The sequence below is a fragment of the Urocitellus parryii genome, chromosome 7, assembly GCF_045843805.1.
Source record: "Urocitellus parryii isolate mUroPar1 chromosome 7, mUroPar1.hap1, whole genome shotgun sequence".
Lineage (NCBI taxonomy): Eukaryota > Metazoa > Chordata > Mammalia > Rodentia > Sciuridae > Urocitellus > Urocitellus parryii.
Genome location: NC_135537.1, coordinates 150,544,981 through 150,565,742, shown reverse-complemented (window position 1 = coordinate 150,565,742; position 20,762 = coordinate 150,544,981). Strand labels below are relative to the sequence as shown.

General features: G+C 33.8%; 1 protein-coding gene across 1 annotated transcript in view; it reads left to right on the top strand.

Moving 5' to 3' along the window:
* Vmp1 (vacuole membrane protein 1) overlaps positions 1-20,762 on the top strand; it is a 115,885-nt gene that overhangs the window by 28,506 nt on the left and 66,617 nt on the right. The gene's annotated exons all lie outside the window — the stretch shown is intronic.

The following is a 20,762-nucleotide window of genomic DNA, read 5'->3' as shown; positions in this document are numbered from 1 at the left end:
CCACTTGTCTATCTATGCATCTATTCATTCATCCATTCATTCAGGTGGTGCTGGGGATAGAACCCATGACTTTGGGTGTGACAGGCAAGTGCTCTATCCCTGCACTATATATCTCCAACCCCTAGGGCACAATTAGGCAGGGTCATGCAAGTACAGGGTTGATGTGTAAGTGCCTCATTAAATTTCATGCCCTAGATGCCTTACTTGTTTCACTCTGTTCCTATCCCTGAATAATAAATTTAAAACAATTCCATATTTATAAATAGTTTGATCTTCATTGGGGAAAAACGAGTGAAAGGGTATCATGGTGAGACTGATTGCTGAATAAAGTTCATCACTGCAAACACGTGCAAACTACAATGAATTCATTTCTGAAGCAGGTATGATAAGTGTTAAGGAGTGATTGATTGTCTGCTTGGTTCAGAAGAGTGCTGAATTAATGATCTGAAGAATACTTTAGGAATTAATCTATAATGATAATTTCTCCAAGTCTATTGGAGTTTAAAAACTTGGAATTTTAAGTCAGGCGCAGCACCACACACCTATTATCTCAACTACTCAGGAGGTTAAGGCAGGATGCTCTTGAGTTTGTGGCCAGTCTCCACAAAATACCAAGACCCCCATCTTAAAAAAAAAAACTTGGAATTTTAGAATTATGTTCATGTTTGCTTGCTGATTTTAGCTGAAATAGGTACATAAATCCTAAATGACATAATCTGTGTCATTGTTTCTTTAATAAGTACTACATTCTTAGTAACATAACATTACATTCATCTTTAGAATTTGTTGAGGGAGAAGCGAAAAGAAGAAATGGCAGATTGCAGAATTCCTTTCTGTGCTTGTCTAGACCTGTTCTGAGATTTCTTGGTAAAATCAGATTAAGAAACTCATTTTAGCTGGGCATGGTGGCTCACTCCTATGTATAATCCCAGCGGCTCAGGAGGCTGAGACAGGAGAATCCTGAGTTCAAAGCCAGCCTCAGCAATGGCAACATGCTAAGCAACTCATTGAAACCTTGTTTCTAAATAAAATACAAAATAGGACTGGGGATGTGGCTAGTGGTTCAGTGCCCCTAAGTTCAATCCCCAGTACCAAAAAAAAGAAACTCAGGGATGGGAATGTGGTTCAGTGATCGTGTTTGCCTCACATGCATGAAGCCCTAGGCTCAATAATTATTATATATAATATCCGTTAACTGTATATAAAATATATTACATGTTAAAATATATTAAAATTACATATAAAAGCTTTATGGTATTAGCAGTACCAATAGTAAACGGAGATTCAGGATGGTTCAAATTACTTTTTTCATTTTTAGATAAACTGAATCTTTTTTATTGTTCTTTCATCAGTAGCATTTTTCTGTGACTAGCATTTAGGATTCTTTCAAATGTCCTAAAATAAAGTGTATATAAAATAACCAGATCTGCATTTTATGGACATTTAATTCTGCCTATTGTGTAGGAAATAGATTGATACGTTATTAACTAAAGCCCACAGTTTATATTAGGGTTCACTGTGTTTATAGTTTTAAGGGTTTTGACAAATGAATAGTGTTTTTTTATATATATATATATATATATATACACATATACATACATACTATTATAGTATCATATAGAATAGTTTAACTGCCCTAAAAATGTCCTGTGTCCCACCTATTTATTTCTACCCTCCTCCACACTCTCACCCCATCTCCAAACTCCTAGCAATATGCAGTTTCAATGTTTCATGGCTTGATACCTCATTTCTGGTGGTTTGTTTGGTTTTTTAGTTGTAGATGGACACAATACCTTTATTTTATTTATTTAGTGGTGCTGAGGATCAAACCCAGTACCTTACATATGCCAGGCAAGCACTCTACCACTGAGCCATAACTCCAGCCCCACCTAGTTTCTTTTTATTGCTGTTATTCCATTTTGCAAATGTATTACCACAGTTGTTTATCTGGTTAGTTATTGAAGACATCTTGGTTGTTTCCAAGTTTTGGCAGTTATGAATAAAGCTGCAGTAAACGTTTGTGTGCAAGTTTTGTTTGGAATGATTTTTTTTTTTAACTCATTTGAGTAAATTCCTAAAAGTGTGATTGGTGGAGCATGTGCATTCATTGCTGGTATGGAGAAGTTGTCCTTCATGTATTAACCTTATATCTTGCAACCTTATTGTAATCATGTGAAAATTCCAAGATTTTTTTGACAGTTTTTTAAGATTTACTATGTAGATAATCATCCTCTACAAAGACAGTTTTATTTCCTCCTTCTCAGTCTATATAATCTTTATTCCCATTTCTTATCTTGCTGTATTAGTTCAGTTTCCAGTACGTCGAGATGGGCAAAAGGTGCGACTTATGCCATCCAGGGGGAGAAATAAAGAATGTCCAGGTGTTTCTGCCGTTTTCAGTGCTTTATTCACGCAAATCACTCAATACAGTTTTACTCTATAGGTTCTTAGTAATGAAAATCGACAATCCTTAAATACTAGGCACTGATTATACTAGTCATAATCAATTCACAGCAAACAATTCTAGATTAATTAAGTCTAAGCACTGCAAACACACTTAATCATGACAAGCTAATGACAGACATTTTCTCTGCATGCAAATGTCAGTTCAAAAGTCTCAAGCCTTAGGCTTTAAGTCCAGCAGATGCATACTCACTCAGACTGTGGTTATCACATCAAGAACAAAAGTAGGCTTCTCCTGGAGTGGAGCTGATGGCCAGCTAAGCCATACAACTGTATATCACCAGGGTCAAGATGTGGCTGTAGAGTTTGAGAGCTGTGAGGACCACGCAGAGTATTAGGCAAACGATGACAAGTGATGGGATGTCAGTACAGGTCTTCATTAGGCTCTCCAGCTTGTGTGCCTCAGTATCAGCTTGCCGAATGTCTGTTAATTTGCTCTATTATTTATATTGTTTTGAGGCTTTTGACCCCCGTTTCAATCCTTATCAGCTTCCACCGGATTCTCGGTGAAATCATTTACCCTGGGGTTTAAAACATCTGATATGGTGATCCCCATCCTGATCTATGGTGAAGCCAGAGGCTTCACTGTGAGTTTATCAGGGTGGGGGAAGTGACTTGTTTGTGCCTGAGAGCCACACTGGAGGGTTCCATTAGGCGTGCCTGTAAGACTGTAAAAACTGGAGTTTTTTAAATGGAGTTGCTTAGGCTCAGGCCTAAGGACATCCTCACACAGTATGATATTGAATAGGAGTTATGAGAGGGGCATCTTGCCTTGTTCTCAATCATAAGAGGAGACCTTCTACTTTCTCACCCTAAAGTATGTTAGCCTGTTAGGTGTAGGTTTTTGTAGATTTTTTTTTTTTTTTATCAAATTGAGGAAGAACATCTCTACTCCTATTTTGCTGAGTTTCTTTTTTTTTTTAATCATGAATCACTGTTGGAATTTGTAAAAAAACAAAACACTTTTCTTTTAGACTACAGCAATCAGAAGTAGATCAAAAGCCAATAAAGCACAAACAAGAAAATGAGTATATACAGTTGGAGAGTAATCTGTTAAACTTCATTTATTTATATACTGGTTTTGATTTTTCAGTTGATTTGTTGAGATGAAAATCAAATTATAAGAGGTTAACTACTACCAATAACAAAAAGGAGAAGTATCAGTGTCATGCTCTGTTATACTAATACTGCTTGAAGTCAGTTCTATTATTTTTAACCCTTTTCTATTTTTATGGTATCTGACCAATGGGAAGATTTGTATTCTCACACTTTTGAACTCTAGCCATATTGTTTGCTTTGACCAGTGAAATATGATCATAAGTAACAATTTGCTTGGAATCTTTGGGTTGTTATTGTAGCATTGTCTAGTTTATCCTGGTAGATTAGCTAACATCAATTAAATATTTACTATGTGTTAGGCTCTGTGATCATTGTTTTAACATGAATAATCTCAGTTCTCTCAAAGAGCCAAGGTAGTCAGTAACCAATGATGTAGCAAATAAGGGTAAATTATCAAATGTATGATGTGAACCTTGGCCAAGAATAGAAAAATAGGAAAGTAGAGGCAAAGCAGAGTCAAAGGTTTTAAATTTTTATTTGTGTTATTGCTATTCCAAATAACTTTTGGTCAGATGTTTTTAATTTACCATTTTCTAGGTGTAGATGGTGGACAGTATTTTATTCTTATAGCTCACATTTCTTTTGTTTTATGTCTAGGAAATGTAATTCTATTTGGAAGTCCTAATTCTGCTTTCATTAATATAATCCTCATTTAGGGAAATGTGACAATAACATTCTCATGGCCTACTTTTTTGTTCTGATGAAACAGATCAGCAAATGGCTTCAAAAAGCATGCTAATTCCCCTAGACATTATAATTGTTATTGTATGTCTGTGCAAATAAGCATTTTTCTGGCAGAAAAGGACCTGTGATATTCTTCAGATTTTCCAAAGAGACTGTAATCAATAAAAGATTTTAAAATTACTTTTAGAAATTTTTTCTTCTTTTATCTGTATTTGTCTGCCACTAGGTGGCATTGCTAATATAACCAATATACTGTACTTTATTTGCAAGTTCCTTTCTGGATAAGTATATATTTGTTAGAATAGCTTCATTCAGAAACCAAACCATCAAATGGCTCTTCCTAGTTTGGAGACATATTCTATTATTTTTCTGTATTTAACACCTACAAATTTTATGTACATCAGAGCAGTTAATATATGTGAGTGAAAATATTTACATAATAGTTTCCCACATTCATTAATTAGTTCAGCAATTATCAGCCTTTTATCCATTGTAACATGTATTTCCACAAAGAACATAACTCGTAGCATGCTTAGACTCACGTATAATGCCAAACTGACTAACTTTTAATTGTGTCACTTTCTTTAATTAAGAATATGCAAGTAGCCAGGTACAGTGGTGCATGCGTGTAATCCCAGTGGCTTGGGAAGTTGATGCATCAGGATTGAAAGTTCAAAGCCAGCCTCAGCAAAATCGAGGCACTAAGCAATTGAGACTCTGTAGTGCCCCAGGGTTCAATTCCCAGTACCAAAAAAAAAAAAAAAGAATATGCAATTGATCAAAAGTATTTTTGTTGAACTGGGGTTGTAGCTCAGTGGCAGAGCACTTGCCTTGCATTTGAAAGGCACTGCGTTCAATCCTCAGTACCACATAAAAAACAAATAAAATAAAGGCATTCTGTTCATCTACAACTACAAAACTTTTAAAGAAAAAGTATTTTTGTTATTAAGCTAAAATCTTTCATTTCTATCATGAGAGGAAATGAAGCATGTGGATTCAGATAACAGGGTTTGAATGTCTACTCCATTATTATTAGCTTCATGATAGTTGACAGATTTCTTAACTTTTAAACCTCAGTTTATTCAATATAAATGGGGGTAATATTTACCTGAAAAGGTGGATAAAATTGTAAATATATGTTTAAAGACATCAAAATTTGAAAGAAATTAAAAGAATAGTAAGGTCAATATCTAAGGTCAAAGAGAGTACTGAGAGGAGAGGCTGGCCCTGATAAACCATACAGGCTTTAGGTTACAACCCTAAAGGGTGACACTTTAAAAGAAAGGATGAACTAGACATAAATCAGCCCTAGTAAATACTGAAGCTCAGGTTTAAATAATCTTATCTGCTTAGAATTGCTAATGGCCCAGACACTCACTAGACACAAACTTAAATCTGGAAGAGAATAAAATCACCCTAGGCTTCACATTATATTTTTTATATATATAGAGTCCCAGCACTCACAAAAAAGTAATCAGATATATAAGGACATAAACTAATTTTATCAAAAACAAAGCAAGAGAAAGGTTGAATATGCATAAAATAATGCCTAATGTTATTGGACATGTGCTTCAATCCAAAATTAGTATGTTCAAGTATTTCTTTTTTTTAGTTTTTATGCTACTGGGAAGATTTGATGGGGTTTTATTTGTTTCTTTGTTGGTGCTAGGGATTGAACCCCAGGAGTGCTTTACCACCCAGTTACATCTCCAGATCTTTTGATTTTTTTTGAGACAAGGTCTCGCTAAGTTGCTTAACCAAATTGTTGAGTGTGGCTTTGAATTTGAAATCCTCCTGTCCCGGCCTTCCAAACTGCTGGGATTACAGGTTTGTGCTACCGTGCCTTACAACTTTGATCATTTTAACAGAAAATTGGAAACTGAAAAGGCAAAGTGGAAGTTCTAGAATACTTTTTTTTAAATTAACTAAAATTAAGACCCATTTAATGGGCTTTCATTTGACAGAGCTAAGAGAGAAAACTAATAAATTATAAAATAGACCAGAGAAAAATATCCAGAACAAAAAAGGAAAGATGGCGAAAATGACATGCTGTCATTTTGTGGAAGTCATCTAACAGCGGAATGGTATCATTCTTTTTTAATATTTTTTAAATTGTAGACGGACACAATACCTTTATTTTATTTATTTATTTTTATGTGGTCCTGAGGTTCAAACCCAGTGCCTCATATGTGTGAGGCAAATGCTTTTGCTGCTGAGCCACAATCCCAGCCCCGGAATGGGATCTTTAAAGTACTCTTAGAAAATGTCTACTAACAGAGGATTCTACATGTAGTAAATAATCACATCAGTAGTGTAAAATAAAGATATTTTCCTAGCTGGGTATGGTGGTATACACCTTCATAGTTCCCAGCAATTAAAGAAGCTGAGGAAAGAGGATCACAAGTTTGAGGCTAGCCTCAATAACTTAACAAGACCCTTTCTCAAAATAAGAAATAATAAAGGGCTGGGGGTGTAGCTCCGTAGGAGAGCACCCCTGTAGGTTCCATCCCATCCATCCCAGTACTACCAAAAATATATATTTTTTTTTCCATGAAATGGAAATTTCATGCCAATCCAAAATTTTTTTGGATTGGTTCAATCCCCAGTACCATAAAAAATGAGTAAATAAATATTTCATAAAATTGTTACTGTACTAACTTATTTCAGTTTTCTTTAAAAATCCTGAACAGGTAACTGGGTTTTTCATACCTCACTGGTAAAGCATGTATGAGGCCCTATTCAATTCCCAGCGCTACACACAGGAAAAAAAATCACCTTATTATAAAAGGAATTAAACATATAGAACTGAAGAGATGTTTATATAAATACTTATACTGCAGATCATTGTACTGCAGATTATTGTAACAAGTATTATTATAAAATTATTATAGAACCCCTAAAATAGGGAAGAATTTGCTTGGAGGAAGAAATAGGAAAACTTCATGAAATGAGTTTGTTGATGGAAAGGTATAGGAGAATGTAGAATTCCTACTCTCTTGCAAATGAGCCCCATGTAAGAAAATAAGTTGATTCTAAACTATAGAATGCTCTGAAAGTCAGACTAGAGAATTTAGATTTTATATGTCCCAAAAAGTAATTCAGAAAAGAATTAACATTTGCATTTTAGAAGCATAACTCTGTCAGCATCATGTAATGTATTTTTTGTGGGGAAGAGACTGAAAGTATACTTCATTTAGAAGGCAAGAACCCAGTTAGAAGGCTATGTCCAAGGTAAACTCTAATGAATGCCTGATCTAAAGAAAGACAGTAGGAAAGGTTTCAAATATTGGGGAATGGATAGAGTATGGGAGTACAGTTAGCTAAAATAAGAAAAATGTGAGCTTCACTTCCAAAATAAGAGCTCTTTGAGGACCAAGTGTTTTTTTTTTTTCTTGCTGTTGTATTGCAAGTGTCCAGAACAATGCCTGTTGTGTGTTAGGGTGCTCAATAAGTATATGTTGAATAATGTAATTAAACTAAAATCATGAAGCCTGCGTAAGGAGGAATAGACAGAATAATTAGACTTCTTTTATTGGCAAAACATTCTGTCCTAACATCTGAGCCTTAATTGTGACTATTGATGAAAAACAATCTAGTCTCTATACAACTTTCTCCTAGTTTGCAAGATAGTTTTATATTGAACATTAGTACATCCTCTTAATGTGTCTCCAACAAATTAAACTATGTCTGTTCCTGCTATGTGAACAATATTTTAATATGCTTTTTGTCTTCAGTTTACTTAAACAGATAACAGGCTCAATGAATGATTTAAGAGGTGATTTTAATCATTTATTCAGTGTATTAATAAGATCTGATTTATCTTTATAGTAAGTTATTCAATAACAAATTAGAAGTTAAATGTAAAGTATGAATTATATTTCTTCTGTCCTTATTGTTTATGCAGACAGGTTTTTGTTCATTTTTTGACATCTGTGTGGGCAAATTTTGCCTAGCAAGTAATACATGCTACTGATTCATTTACTTTACTCATATTTTTACATAGATCACATTTTTTAAAAAAGCTGTGGCTGACAGATTTTTCCAAGTTAACACCTTCTAATCTTCTCTTCACTATTAATTCCTTGAAATTTACTGACAGATTCGTCTTACGCTTAGCAATCACTCACCAGATTTCCTTTTTGCAAATCCTGTACGTGAAAGACAGAGGAATGCATATTTATTCTCTGGTGTCCTGGAAATTATACCCCAAGTAAAAACAATACATTAATGTTTGCACAAAGTGGATACATTTGGATGTATGGCCCATTTGGATAAGTCAAAATTTTTACCTTAATAATGTTCTGCCCTAGAACTAGAAAGCATGCTCTCTCTGTTAAGGGTCAAATAGTAGTTATTCAGACTTTGAGGGCCATACAGTATTTGTGCAACTGCTCAGATCTGTCATTGTAATTATATAGCAGCCATAGACAATACATGAATGATTGGGAGTTTTCCAGTAAAATTTTGTTCACAAAAACAGGCAACTGTATTTAATCTACAATTTGTAGTTTATCATTGACTATATATAGTATACCAGAAGAAGCATATTGAGTCTGTGAGACTAAATGAGCTAGTTAGCTGTCTTCTTTTTTCCTTTCTGCCCAGTTTTGGAGATTGAACCCAGGGCCTCAGATATAATAGGCAAGTGTGCACCACTGAGCTCATCCTGAGCCCCAAAAGTTTAGATATTAAAAACAATGGCATAGGGAGCAGTGGTGTACCATATAATCCCAGCAACTCTGGAGGCTGAGGCATAATAACAACAACAATAATAGCCACCCAGGGTGAGGCCCTGGGTTCTAATACATCTCCAGTACTAAGTGAAAAATAAAACATCTTAGAGAAGTAATTAAGTTGTCTTAGTAACTAACTTGTAATTATTTGCCATTAACAGAAAAGTATGATTTATAATTCTGTAAACAATTAGGTTAACAAAAATAGGAAATTTTGTACATATTAAGAAGTATGTCTCAGATGTGCTTCATTTTATGCAGATTCATTATGGTTCATCAGATTACAAGATGATGATTAAAGGGCCATTTTTAAACTTATATGTGCCATTAACGATTTATAAAGTTTTCTATTTAGCAACAACAAAGAATCCATTGGCTTCAACGTACAGTACTGTGTTGTGATGTATGTACAATTTGACACTAGGTGGAGCAATTTCCTGTGCAAAGATTGAACAAAGTTCTGTATCCTTTTCTGATAAGCTCAGTTTCTAGACTAAGAACTATAAAGACAAGAAAAACTACCAGTGATCTTTTTTTAAAAAAAACAAAAAGAAGAACATTTATTTGGCAGTTAATCATTGAAACTCTCAAAATGAACTTGATGCCAAGTTGTTGTTATTCCTTCACCAAATTCATGCCTGAATCTGCAGTATACAATTTTTGGGTGCCTTGTTCTACCAGTCCTAGTGGTATTTGGTCTTTTAGCCTTGGCACTCCAGCTGTACTTTCTCTTGCACCTGGCAGGGTAGCCACATTTGCCACAGGCTTCTTGTGAAGGTGGTAGTAGTCCTTAGAGCCACAGTTGTGGCACAACATGTGTGTCTTGTTATGATGCTTTCCAAATGATGTGATGTTCCCTTCATCCCAAAGCCTGAGGACTCCTGTTAGGCACCACCACCAATTCCTCTGCTGTTAGAAAGGGCCAAACACTCCCAAACTTCTTCCCTTAGCTTTTACCATAGGCAGAGCTATGTGAGCTTCTTAAAGGTCTAACTGAAGTCGGGCATCTAGAACAGCTCCAACTCCATGACTGCCTACCAACAGTCATTTCATGATTTTGAAAAGCAGCCAAACATTTAGGATGGAAGGATAAATGTTTTTTGCTGAAAATTTTTCTCTGACATATATTTTAACCACTAGGTTTTCTCACATTGGTAAATCAAAATGGAAGAGTTTTTGCGTGTTTTGCATATTAAAATTCTTTAATATGAATTTAAATCTAGGGCTGGGTCTAGGTCTCATCGGTAGCGCACTTACCTGGTATGTGTGAAGCACTGGGTTTGGTTCTCAGCACCACATATAAATAAATAAATTAAATTAAGGTCTGCCAATTAGTTTAAAAAAAAATTCTTTCCTAGAGGTGGCTTGGAAGTAGAAAAGTTTGGAACTATTCAATTTTGTTTTAGAATAGACCAAATTTTCTCAGAAGCTATATCCTTTGAGTGGTATTTATGAACCATTTGTTTAATAAGATTATTTTCATAGAAAAATTAAACTTGGCTGTTATGAATTAAATATAAGGAAAGATAGTTGTGAGCTATTTGCCCCTGTGTTAGATTTGGATGCCTGTGTGTATTTTAAAGTTTGGGGTTATTTCATTATTAAAACATGTAGTAATTGTACCTTTTAAAAATCTGACATCTTGATTGCTTTCTAATTCATGAAAAACTCTGTATAGAGCACCCTGCTTCCTTTAGTGAACAAATACTTTATAGCATTCTCTACTGTTAAAGTTATTTTTTTCTTCCTTATACTCTTTTCCTCTTGGCTATTGCTAAAAGTAAATGTTGTTTGGAAAACAGCATGGATATGGATTTAAATGAAATGTGAACTAGTATCAGTAATTGAAATATTGTAGTAATTTTTTTTTTACCATGCAGTAATTCCTTTTTTTTTTTTTTTTTTTTTCTTTTTTTTTTTTTTTTTTTTATTTTTTTTTTTATTTTTTTTTTTATTTTTTATTTTTTTTATTGGTCGTTCATAACATTACATAGTTCTTAATACATCATATTACACGGTTTGATTCAAGTGGATTATGAACTCCCGCTTTTACCCCGAAGTAATTCCTTTTAAAAGTTGTCAACCAACCTCTTCAGTTTCATTTCTGCTTGACTTCTGATTATTGCTTCATTGATCACCTGTGTATCCTTCAAGACAGAAAAGGATGAAATTACCAAAAGTTAATGTTCTGGTATGACTCAATATTGCTTTCTATAGGCATAATGACTGTCATTGTAAGAATTCAGTGAGTGACTCAAGGCTCTTACGGGAAGACCAACAGGCCCTTCTTAGAAAAAGTCTGTTTGCCTTTTGTTTAATGGGGGCATGATGGCTCTTCTCCCTGTCTTCTTCAAGGAATGACTCATATTTTGACCCTTATGAGCATCACCACATCAAAAGAGGAAACCATGGTCTCTAGGACATAGGCCTGGATTTTTGCCAAGCAAAGGGGTATGCACAGACTGGATAACTTCCTGCCCTTAAGTCACTATTTATTAATGTGTGCTTAAAGGAAACCTAAGAATATTCAATTAGCTAAATCTGTTCTATTAGATATAAATTTTAAACAAATTTTTATAGCTCTCTCTATAAATATGTAATTCATTTCTTCTGACCACTTAAGTCAACTTCATGATGAACAGTTCCTTAGCTTTAATAACAAATGTTTAAGATGGTGGATAATCTAAATATCTTGAGTTAATCAATATGCAACATATAAATATACCAAATATCACACTGAACTCAATAAAGACATACAGTTATTTTCTATCAATTTAAAAACATTTTAAAGTTGCTTAGATTTAGAGAAGAAATGCTAAATATGTCTTAATATAAGGATTAATCCTTCAAAGACAGTACTTACTAATTGGAGCATGAACTTATACTATAGAACTTATACTATTTTTGTTTTAGCTAGCAATTTTATACTTGCACTTTTACAATATAATCTCATGTTCTTGCCCTAGGTAGCACAAATGTTGTTTTATTAAACTTTTCAGTGCTCATTTAGGATCATTTAGTTTTACACCTTAACTTAGAATTATTTACTGTGGATCATAATTCTAGGTAAATTATTTTCTGACTTTGATGAGAAAAGCAGTGGTTTAAAAAATTTGAGGAGTAGAATTCCTGTTTATGCAAAAGCATTTTTTTTAATCTATTTTATTTTATTGGTTGTTCAAAACATTACAAAGATTGCAGAATCACATCGGTTACACATCCACATTTTTTACATAATGCCATATTAGTAACTGTTGTGTTCTGCTACCTTTCCTATCCTTTACTATCCCCCCTCCCTCCCCTCCCATCTTCTCTCTCTACCCCATCTACTGTAATTCATTTCTCTCCTTGTTTTTTTTCCCCCATTCCCCTCACAACCTCTTATATGTAATTTTATATATCATAGAGGGTCTCCTTCCATTTCCATGCAATTTCCCTTTTCTCTCCCTTTCCCTCCCACCTCATGTCTCTGTTTAATGTTAATCTTTTCCTCCTGCTCTTCCTCTCTGCTCTGTTCTTAGTTGCTCTCATTATATCAAAGACATTTGGCATTTGTTTTTTAGGGATTGGCTAGCTTCACTTAGCATAATCTGCTCTAGTGCCATCCATTTCCCTGCAAATTCCATGATTTTGTCATTTTTTAGTGCTGTGTGGTACTCCATTATGTATAAATGCCACATTTTTTAATCCATTCATCTATTGAAGGGCATCTGGGTTGGTTCCACAGTCTAGCTATTGTGAATTGTGCTGCTATGAAAATCGATGTGGCAGTATCCCTGTAGTACACTGTTTTAAGGTCTTCAGGGAATAGTCCGAGAAGGGCAATAGCTGGGTCAAATGGTGGTTCCATTCCCAGCTTTCCAAGGAATCTCCCTACTGCTTTCCATATTGGCCGCACCAATTTGCAGTCCCACCAGCAATGTACAAGTGTACCCTTTTCCCCACATCCTCGCCAGCACTTGTTGTTTGACTTCATAGTGGCTGCCAATCTTACTGGAGTGAGATGGTATCTTAGGGTGGTTTTGATTTGCATTTCTCTGACTGCTAGAGATGGTGAGCATTTTTTCATGTACTTGTTGATTGATTGTATGTCCTCCTCTGAGAAGTGTCTGTTCAGGTCTTTGGCCCATTTGTTGATTGGGTTATTTGTTATCTTATTGTTTAATTTTTTGAGTTCTTTGTATACTCTGGATATTAGGGCTCTAATCTGAAGTGTGAGGAGTAAAAATTTGTTCCCATGATGTAGGCTCCCTGTTTACCTCTCTTATTGTTTCTCTTGCTGAGAAAAAACTTTTTAGTTTAAGTAAGTCCCGTTTGTTGATTCTTGTTATTGACTCTTGTGCTATGGGTGTCCTATTAAGAAATTTGGAGCCCGACCCCACAATATGTAGCTCGGAGCCAACCTTTTCTTCTGTCAGACGCATATTCTTTGATTTGATATCAAGGTCCTTGATCCATTTTGAGTTAACTTTTGTGCATGGCGAGAGAAGGGGATTCAGTTTCATTTTGTTGCATATGGATTTCCAGTTTTCCCAGCACCATTTGTTGAAGATGCTATCCTTCCTCCATTGCATGCTTTTAGCCCCTTTATTGAATATAAGATAGTTGTAATTTTGTGGATTGGTTTCTGTGTCCTCTATTCTATACCATTGGTCCACCCGCCTGTTTTGGTACCAGTACCATGCTGTTTTTGTTACTATTGCTCTGTAGTACAGTTTGAAATCTGGTATCGCTACACCTCCTGGTTCACACTTCCTGCTTAGAATTGCTTTTGCTATTCTGGGTCTTTTATTTTTCCATATGAATTTCATGATTGCTTTATCTATTTCTATAAGAAATGCCCTTGGGATTTTGATTGGCATTGCATTGAACCTATAGAGAACTTTTGGTAATATCGCCATTTTGATGATGTTAGTTCTGCCTATCCATGAACAGGGTATATTTTTCCATCTTCTAAGATCTTCTTCTATTTCTCTCTTTATGGTTCTGTAGTTTTCATTGTATAAATCTTTCACCTCTTTTGTTAGGTTGATTCCCAAGTATTTTATTTTTTTTTTTTTTGAGGATATTGTGAATGGGGTGGTTTTCCTCATTTCCAGTTCAGAAGATTTGTCACTGATATACAGGAATGCCTTTGATTTATTCGTGTTAATTTTATATCCTGCCACTTTGCTGAATTCATTTATTAGCTCTAGTAGTTTCTTTGTAGACCCTTTTGTGTCTTCTAGGTATAGGATCATATCATCCGCAAATAGTAAGTTCTTCTTTTCCTATCTTAATGCCTTTAATTTCTTTCGTCTGTCTAATTGCTCTGGCCAGTATTTCGAGAACTATATTAAATAGAAGTGGTAAGAGAGGGCATCCTTGTCTTGTTCCAGATTTTAGAGGGAATGCCTTCAGTTTTTCTCCATTTAGAATGATGCTAGCCTGAGGCTTAGCATATATAGCTTTTATAATGTTGAGGTAAGTTCCTGTTATCCCTAGTTTTTCTAATGTTTTGAACATAAAGGGATGTTGTACTTTGTCGTATGCTTTTTCTGAGTCTATCAAGATGATCATATGGTTCTTATCTTTAAGTCTATTGATGTGGTGAATAACGTTTATTGATTTCCGTATATTGAACCAGCCTTGCATCCCAGGGATGAATCCTACTTGATCATGGTGCACGATCTTTTTGATATGTTTTTGTATACGATTTGCCAGAAATTTATTGAGGATTTTTGCATCTAAATTCATTAGGGATATTGGTCTGTAGTTTTTTTTCTTTGAGGTGTCTTTATCTGGTTTGGGGATCAGGGTGATATTGGCCTCATAGAATGAATTTGGAAGTTCTCCCTCTTTTTCTATCTCCTGAAATAGATTGTGGAGTATTGGTATTAGTTCTTCTTTAAAGTTCTTGTAAAACTCTGCTGTATATCCATCCGGTCCTGGGCTTTTCTTGGTTGGTAGCAAAAGCATTTTTTAAAGTCCCCTAAAAAAAAAAAAAGGTTTTGCAAGACTGTTACAGACAACCATTTGTCATCCCCTTTCATTTATTTATCACCCCGATATTCCTAATGAATCACATTTCAGACTAACCACTGACTCCTTTTGTTCCTTAGTGAAGGAGTGTGGCAAACAAATGTTTTCCCAGTGAATCAGCACAGGATTCTTGATTTTATTACCTTTGCCCTGAACTTTCCAGACAAAACTAATTGGAAATTTTGCCTTTGGGATCTCACTTGACTTCTGTGTATAGATGATGGATTAGGCTATGAATTGACTTTGCAGATGTTGTGCAAACAACTCCAGTCTTCAGGAATGTTTTATCAGTTCTAAGTGAGCTGCCTTAAGTGGAAGAATGTCTGACTCCTGTCTGCTTGTCTTCCTTAAGAATACACACACACACACACACACACACTGCATTCTTAACGTCATTTTATTCTTCATCTTGGTTGATAAAGAGGCTTGGCAAAATTAGGCTCATAACTAACTTATATGACCATTTTAGATTTTAGTTTTTAAAAGATGGCTCTAAAACCCCAAGGTATCCCAATTTCTCTATGGTTTCGAGAATTATATACATTCCTTGATGAAACAGAGATGAATATAACCATGTCAGGTTCTTGAATGCTCTAAGTATGTGAAGGGAGGAACAATTATATTAAATCATCAAAGAACTTGATAAGTTCAAAGTCCAGAAAAATTATTTGTTTCAAATGAAGCAGTAATTACAGTTTCATCATTTTCTGAATACAGTTTTTCCCACAAAATAGCATATGAATGAATTTACCCTGCCTAACAAAGACCCTAATTTGTGCCCAGCTTTGTGACACACACCTATAATACCAGCTATTTGTGAGGCTGAGGCAGAAGGATGGTAAGTTTGAGGGCAACCCAGATAACTTAATGAGATACTGTCTTAAAATTATTATTATTATTATTATTATTTTTTTTTTTTAAAAGGGCTGAGCTTAGTGGTAGGGCACTTGTCAAGGATACCCTGAGCTATTGAAAAGAAGAAAAATACAAAACTAATTTGTGACATCAGGACATTTTCCTCTGGGCTTATATAGATACCACACTATTATCAGGACATTACTTAAAACTTCTCTTCCCTGCCAGAGTAAGATATTTTCATTTGTAATAATTTTAAGAAGAATAATTTTGCCTCTTGTAATACCATTTTTTTAATTCTACATTTGTCCTAATTAGAACTAATATGACTACTACTGAAGCAAAAGTAAAAATTGATTCCATTTGATTGTCTTGAGCTAATATTTTTTAAACACTAAAACTTACTTTATTATACTACTTATAAAATAACATAAACTGTAGAAGTGTAACTTTTTAAGTTTATTTAAAAAGAGCTTTAAAAAGTTTAAAAAGTATGCTTTTTCACAAATATCTATGTCTGCTCTTACTGGAAATCTTATCCTTTGATATAACTATGGTTTGCTCTTACCCATAGTCTTGCTGGCCAAGTACTACATCTTTTATCCTGGATAAAGCAACACTATTCCATTGGAAAATATAGTATAATACAGCCCATGAGACTAGATATATGGGGTTTTGAAAGGAAACAAAACCAGATGTCCAATAGGTCACAAACAGATAAACTCTTCTGTTGACTTAGAATGACTATACTGAATTACAAAAATGTATGTATTTTTTAAAAAGGACCTTTATTTGCCACTTTTCCTTAAGAAGTATTCACTGTATTATCTTTACCTTGCCACTTGGCAGATCCCCTTAAATATGTTAAGACTCATGTTACAACACAGCATGTGGTGGTGTCTCTTGGCAAGTATTCTTTGTGTACTTCAAAAAAAATATGCATTTGGCTATTATTGCATGGGGTTTTCTATGTTCAAATCTTCTATATCCACATCAAACATTAGTCTATTCTATGAAATAATGAAAGATTGGTGTTGAAATTTATATCTATAATCAGGGATTTGTTTATTGTCCTGTTTAGTTCTGTCAGTTTTTGCTGTTTGTATTTCACCAATGTGTTATTGAATATGTACACATTTAAAATTGTAGCTGAGCATAGTGACACTCAGGAGGACCCCAAGTTCAAGACTAGCCTGGGTAACTTAGTGAGACCCTGTTTCAAAAGAAAAATAAGATTAAAATTATCCCTTTTGTCATTATGATATGTCCCTATTCGTCTCTTATAATATTCTGTGTTCTGAAGTGTACTTTTTCTGATATTAATATAGCCATTCCATCTCTTTAGGATTATTTTTAAATGGTTTATCTTTTCTGATTCTACTTTTACTTTTCTGGGTCTTGATGTATACGTGTATATATTTCTTGAAGAGAGCATATACAATCCAGTCACAATCTATGCCTTTTCATACATATGTTTGATCCATTTACAATTAATATAGTTATCAACATGGTTGAGTTTAGGTTTACTACCCACAAAACTATTTGTCCCATTTATTTTTATCTTTTCTTGCCCCCTTTTAAATGGAAATTTTTTGTATTTTTTTTTTTTAGAGAGAGAGGGAGAGAGAGAATTTTTAATATTTATTTATTTTTTTTAGTTATCGGCGGACACAACATCTTTGTTTGTATGTGGTGCTGAGGATCGAACCCAGGCCACACGCATGCCAGGCGAGCGTGCTACCGCTTGAGCCACATCCCCAGCCCCAAATTTTTTGTATTTTATTATTGTATTTTATTATTTTAAATGGAAATTTTTTATATTTTATTATTTTAAATGGAAACTTTTTGTATTTTATTATTGGCTTATTTATTGTACTTTAAAAAAATCAGTGTTTGCTCTGAGGTTTGCAACAGATAGCTTTGACTTACTAAGGTGAATTTCATATTGTTATTTTATTATTTCATGTGTAATGTCACAACCTTATAGTAGTATTCGCCATTTTCCTGCTCACATTCTTTATACTTTTCATGCCATATATTTTCCTTGTAAACATGTCATTCGTTGGTTTTATTTTGGTTTTTTGGGGGGGGGCTTTTTTTTGGGGGGGGGTGATTGTTGTTTTCTTTCTGTTTTCTTTTTTGCTCAATACTGGGAATTGAACCTAGGGCCTTCTGCATGCCAGGCAAGCTCTCTCCCACTGAAATACATCCTCAGCCCAGTTTTCTCTTATTTTTGAAGAGTATTTTCCCCTGTGTTCTAAAGTCACAGGTTCTCTTTCTTTCTTTATATCTTTTTTTAAGCATTTTAGAGACGTAATTCTGTTACCTTTTGTTTTACATTATTTCTGATAAAAAAAAATCTTGTTCGTTTTTCCCTGTGGATAATGTGTTATGTTTATACACTCCTGTTGCTTTTAAGATTTTCTCCTTTTCATGTTACAATAATTTGATTATGATTTGACAGTTATGATTTTCAGCAGTTTATGTTTTATTTTACTTTTTATTAATCCTGACTGAGGTTTGTTCATTTTCTTAGATCAGAGGTTGATGAGTTAATACTTTTAAGCAACCTGAAAAATGTTTGCCCATTATTTCTTCTAGTATTTTTCTGCAACCCTCTCCCTCAGAAATTTGAATTATGTATATTAAGCTGATGGGCATTAAAACTTTTAAAATTGTTTTGACCAAAATATTGTTTTTAGTTTTTTATTTGGATTTTTCTATAAACTCTTATAAGTTCAAATTGGTTATGTTTAGGAATTATTAAATTGTAATGTTTTAAGAACTCATGAAATTCAGCTAATACACTCTAAAATGTCAAGGTATAGGCTAAATAGACTCTTGAGAATGAACAAAGGACAAGAAACTGAGCTGTTAGTGTGCATTTTGTCTGGGAACCACCACATCTGCTTCTATGGCTGAGTAATCATGACTTAATAGTGTGGTTATGGAAAGTATATGTCACTTTAGTTAAATGAATTAACAGTCTTCTTTAGGGACAAAATTTTCAAATTGTTAGAAATTTCCTTTTTAGAATCACTAAAAATTTGAACTATGTAAAAGTGATTTATCATTATTAACATGTATTTAATGTATACGGATACATTTTTAATCTTTGAAAAATAGAAATGAAGTTTTTCTTTTCCTGTATATCCCTGAAATATCTTTCTTTAATTACTTTATTTTATTTTATTTTTTTGTGCTGCTGATCATAACCTAGGGTCTTGCTTAGGCTTGCTAAGTGCTCTGCCACTGAGCTATACCTCCAGACCATTTTCTGTTTGGTTTTTATTTTTGTTTTACAGTTCATTTTTAGAGTTCACCTGTAGACTACTGATAGTTAAAGAAAACTTACATGGGGATAACATGGTCAAACTCTTGAATTTAATACTACTGCTACTACTACTACTACTACTTCTCCTCCTCCTCCTCCTCCTCCTCATCCTCCTCATCCTCATCCTCATCCTTGTCCTCATCATCGTATGTCTCTTTTGTATTTCCTAATAGCAAAGGTGGAATTTGTGGGAGTGTTGCTTGTTTTGTTTCTTTAAATTTCATCTAATGGCTATAACTGTATGTTAAAGAATTTTGCATTCGTTGTGCAGTTATTCTTAATACCACAAACTCAGGCAGAGAAGTGTTTATTTTGTTGTTGTTGTCATTTGTAGGATTGCAAAATAATCCTTTTACCCCAACTGTGAAATCTCTTATGCAGATAATATTCAAAAAAATAAGTTGTAGATTTCATGGTTGATTATAACTTTTCAAAAGCCTGAATACTCAAAAGCATTCTGTCAAAAACCTTTTATAATTATTTTAAAACTTAATATTTAAGCATTTTTTAAGGATTAAAACACAAGAAAAAGAACAAAGAATAAAAATTCACATATTTGGTCCATAGAAAACCTAATAATTCATTGCTAAGTATAGAACTTCATTTTTTAGATTTTTAGAAAATGCCTATTATATTTATCGATAAGTGTGGCTTAGATTTATGGACATCTTTTGTACATATATTAACATGATATAAAAAATGTTGTTATCTTGGTTACAAGATTTCTTTAATACTTATTTATCCCTGCATGTTATGTACTTGATCTTTGAACCACAAATTCTTCTACCATGTGGTCTTAAAAGATTCATTTATTAAAGAGACCACTTTTCTTTGATTCTGACTCATTTATGAAAAGTCGGTGAAGAAATATTTAATAGAAAACTTCAGATTCAGAAAAATAATCAATGTGGTTAGTGACAAAATCTCATGTATGTGTGCATTCTTGTAATTCTATACTACAAATAAAGTATTTTTCTTTATAACTGCTAATGGCTAATATTATTATTACTAAAGAGCATCTATCAATCTGCATTTTGGGGACCTAGAAATTTAAATTTTTAATCAAGTTGACACTTGTGCAGACCCTCATCTGGATTTAGGAACCATTTTTAAGACTTTTTCACACTAAATATTAGTACATTTTAATTTAAATGTTATTGTTCATTTGTAACATTGCAAAGTAAGGAATAAAGGAACGAAGCAGTACAAAAGTTTCTGTAGAAAAAAAAATTACTTTAAAAGAAAAAACTCACAGATACTGGTTTTAAGTTTTTTGGTTGTACATGGACATAATACCTTTATTTTTAAGTGGTGCCTCACATGTCTTTAATGAGCACTCTACCACTGAGCCAAAATCCTAACCCCTTACTAGCTAATATTTATGGTTTATTTGGAAAAGATAAATGAGATAGTTACTTCCCTAACTATTTTTAAGTAAAGACAAAAAGTGATATTCTCAAATTGTGCCTAACAAAACAGAGGCTTGGGCAGTTTTGTTTTGTTTTGTTTTTTCCCACAAAGGATAACATTCTGACAAATGAATATAGATAGAT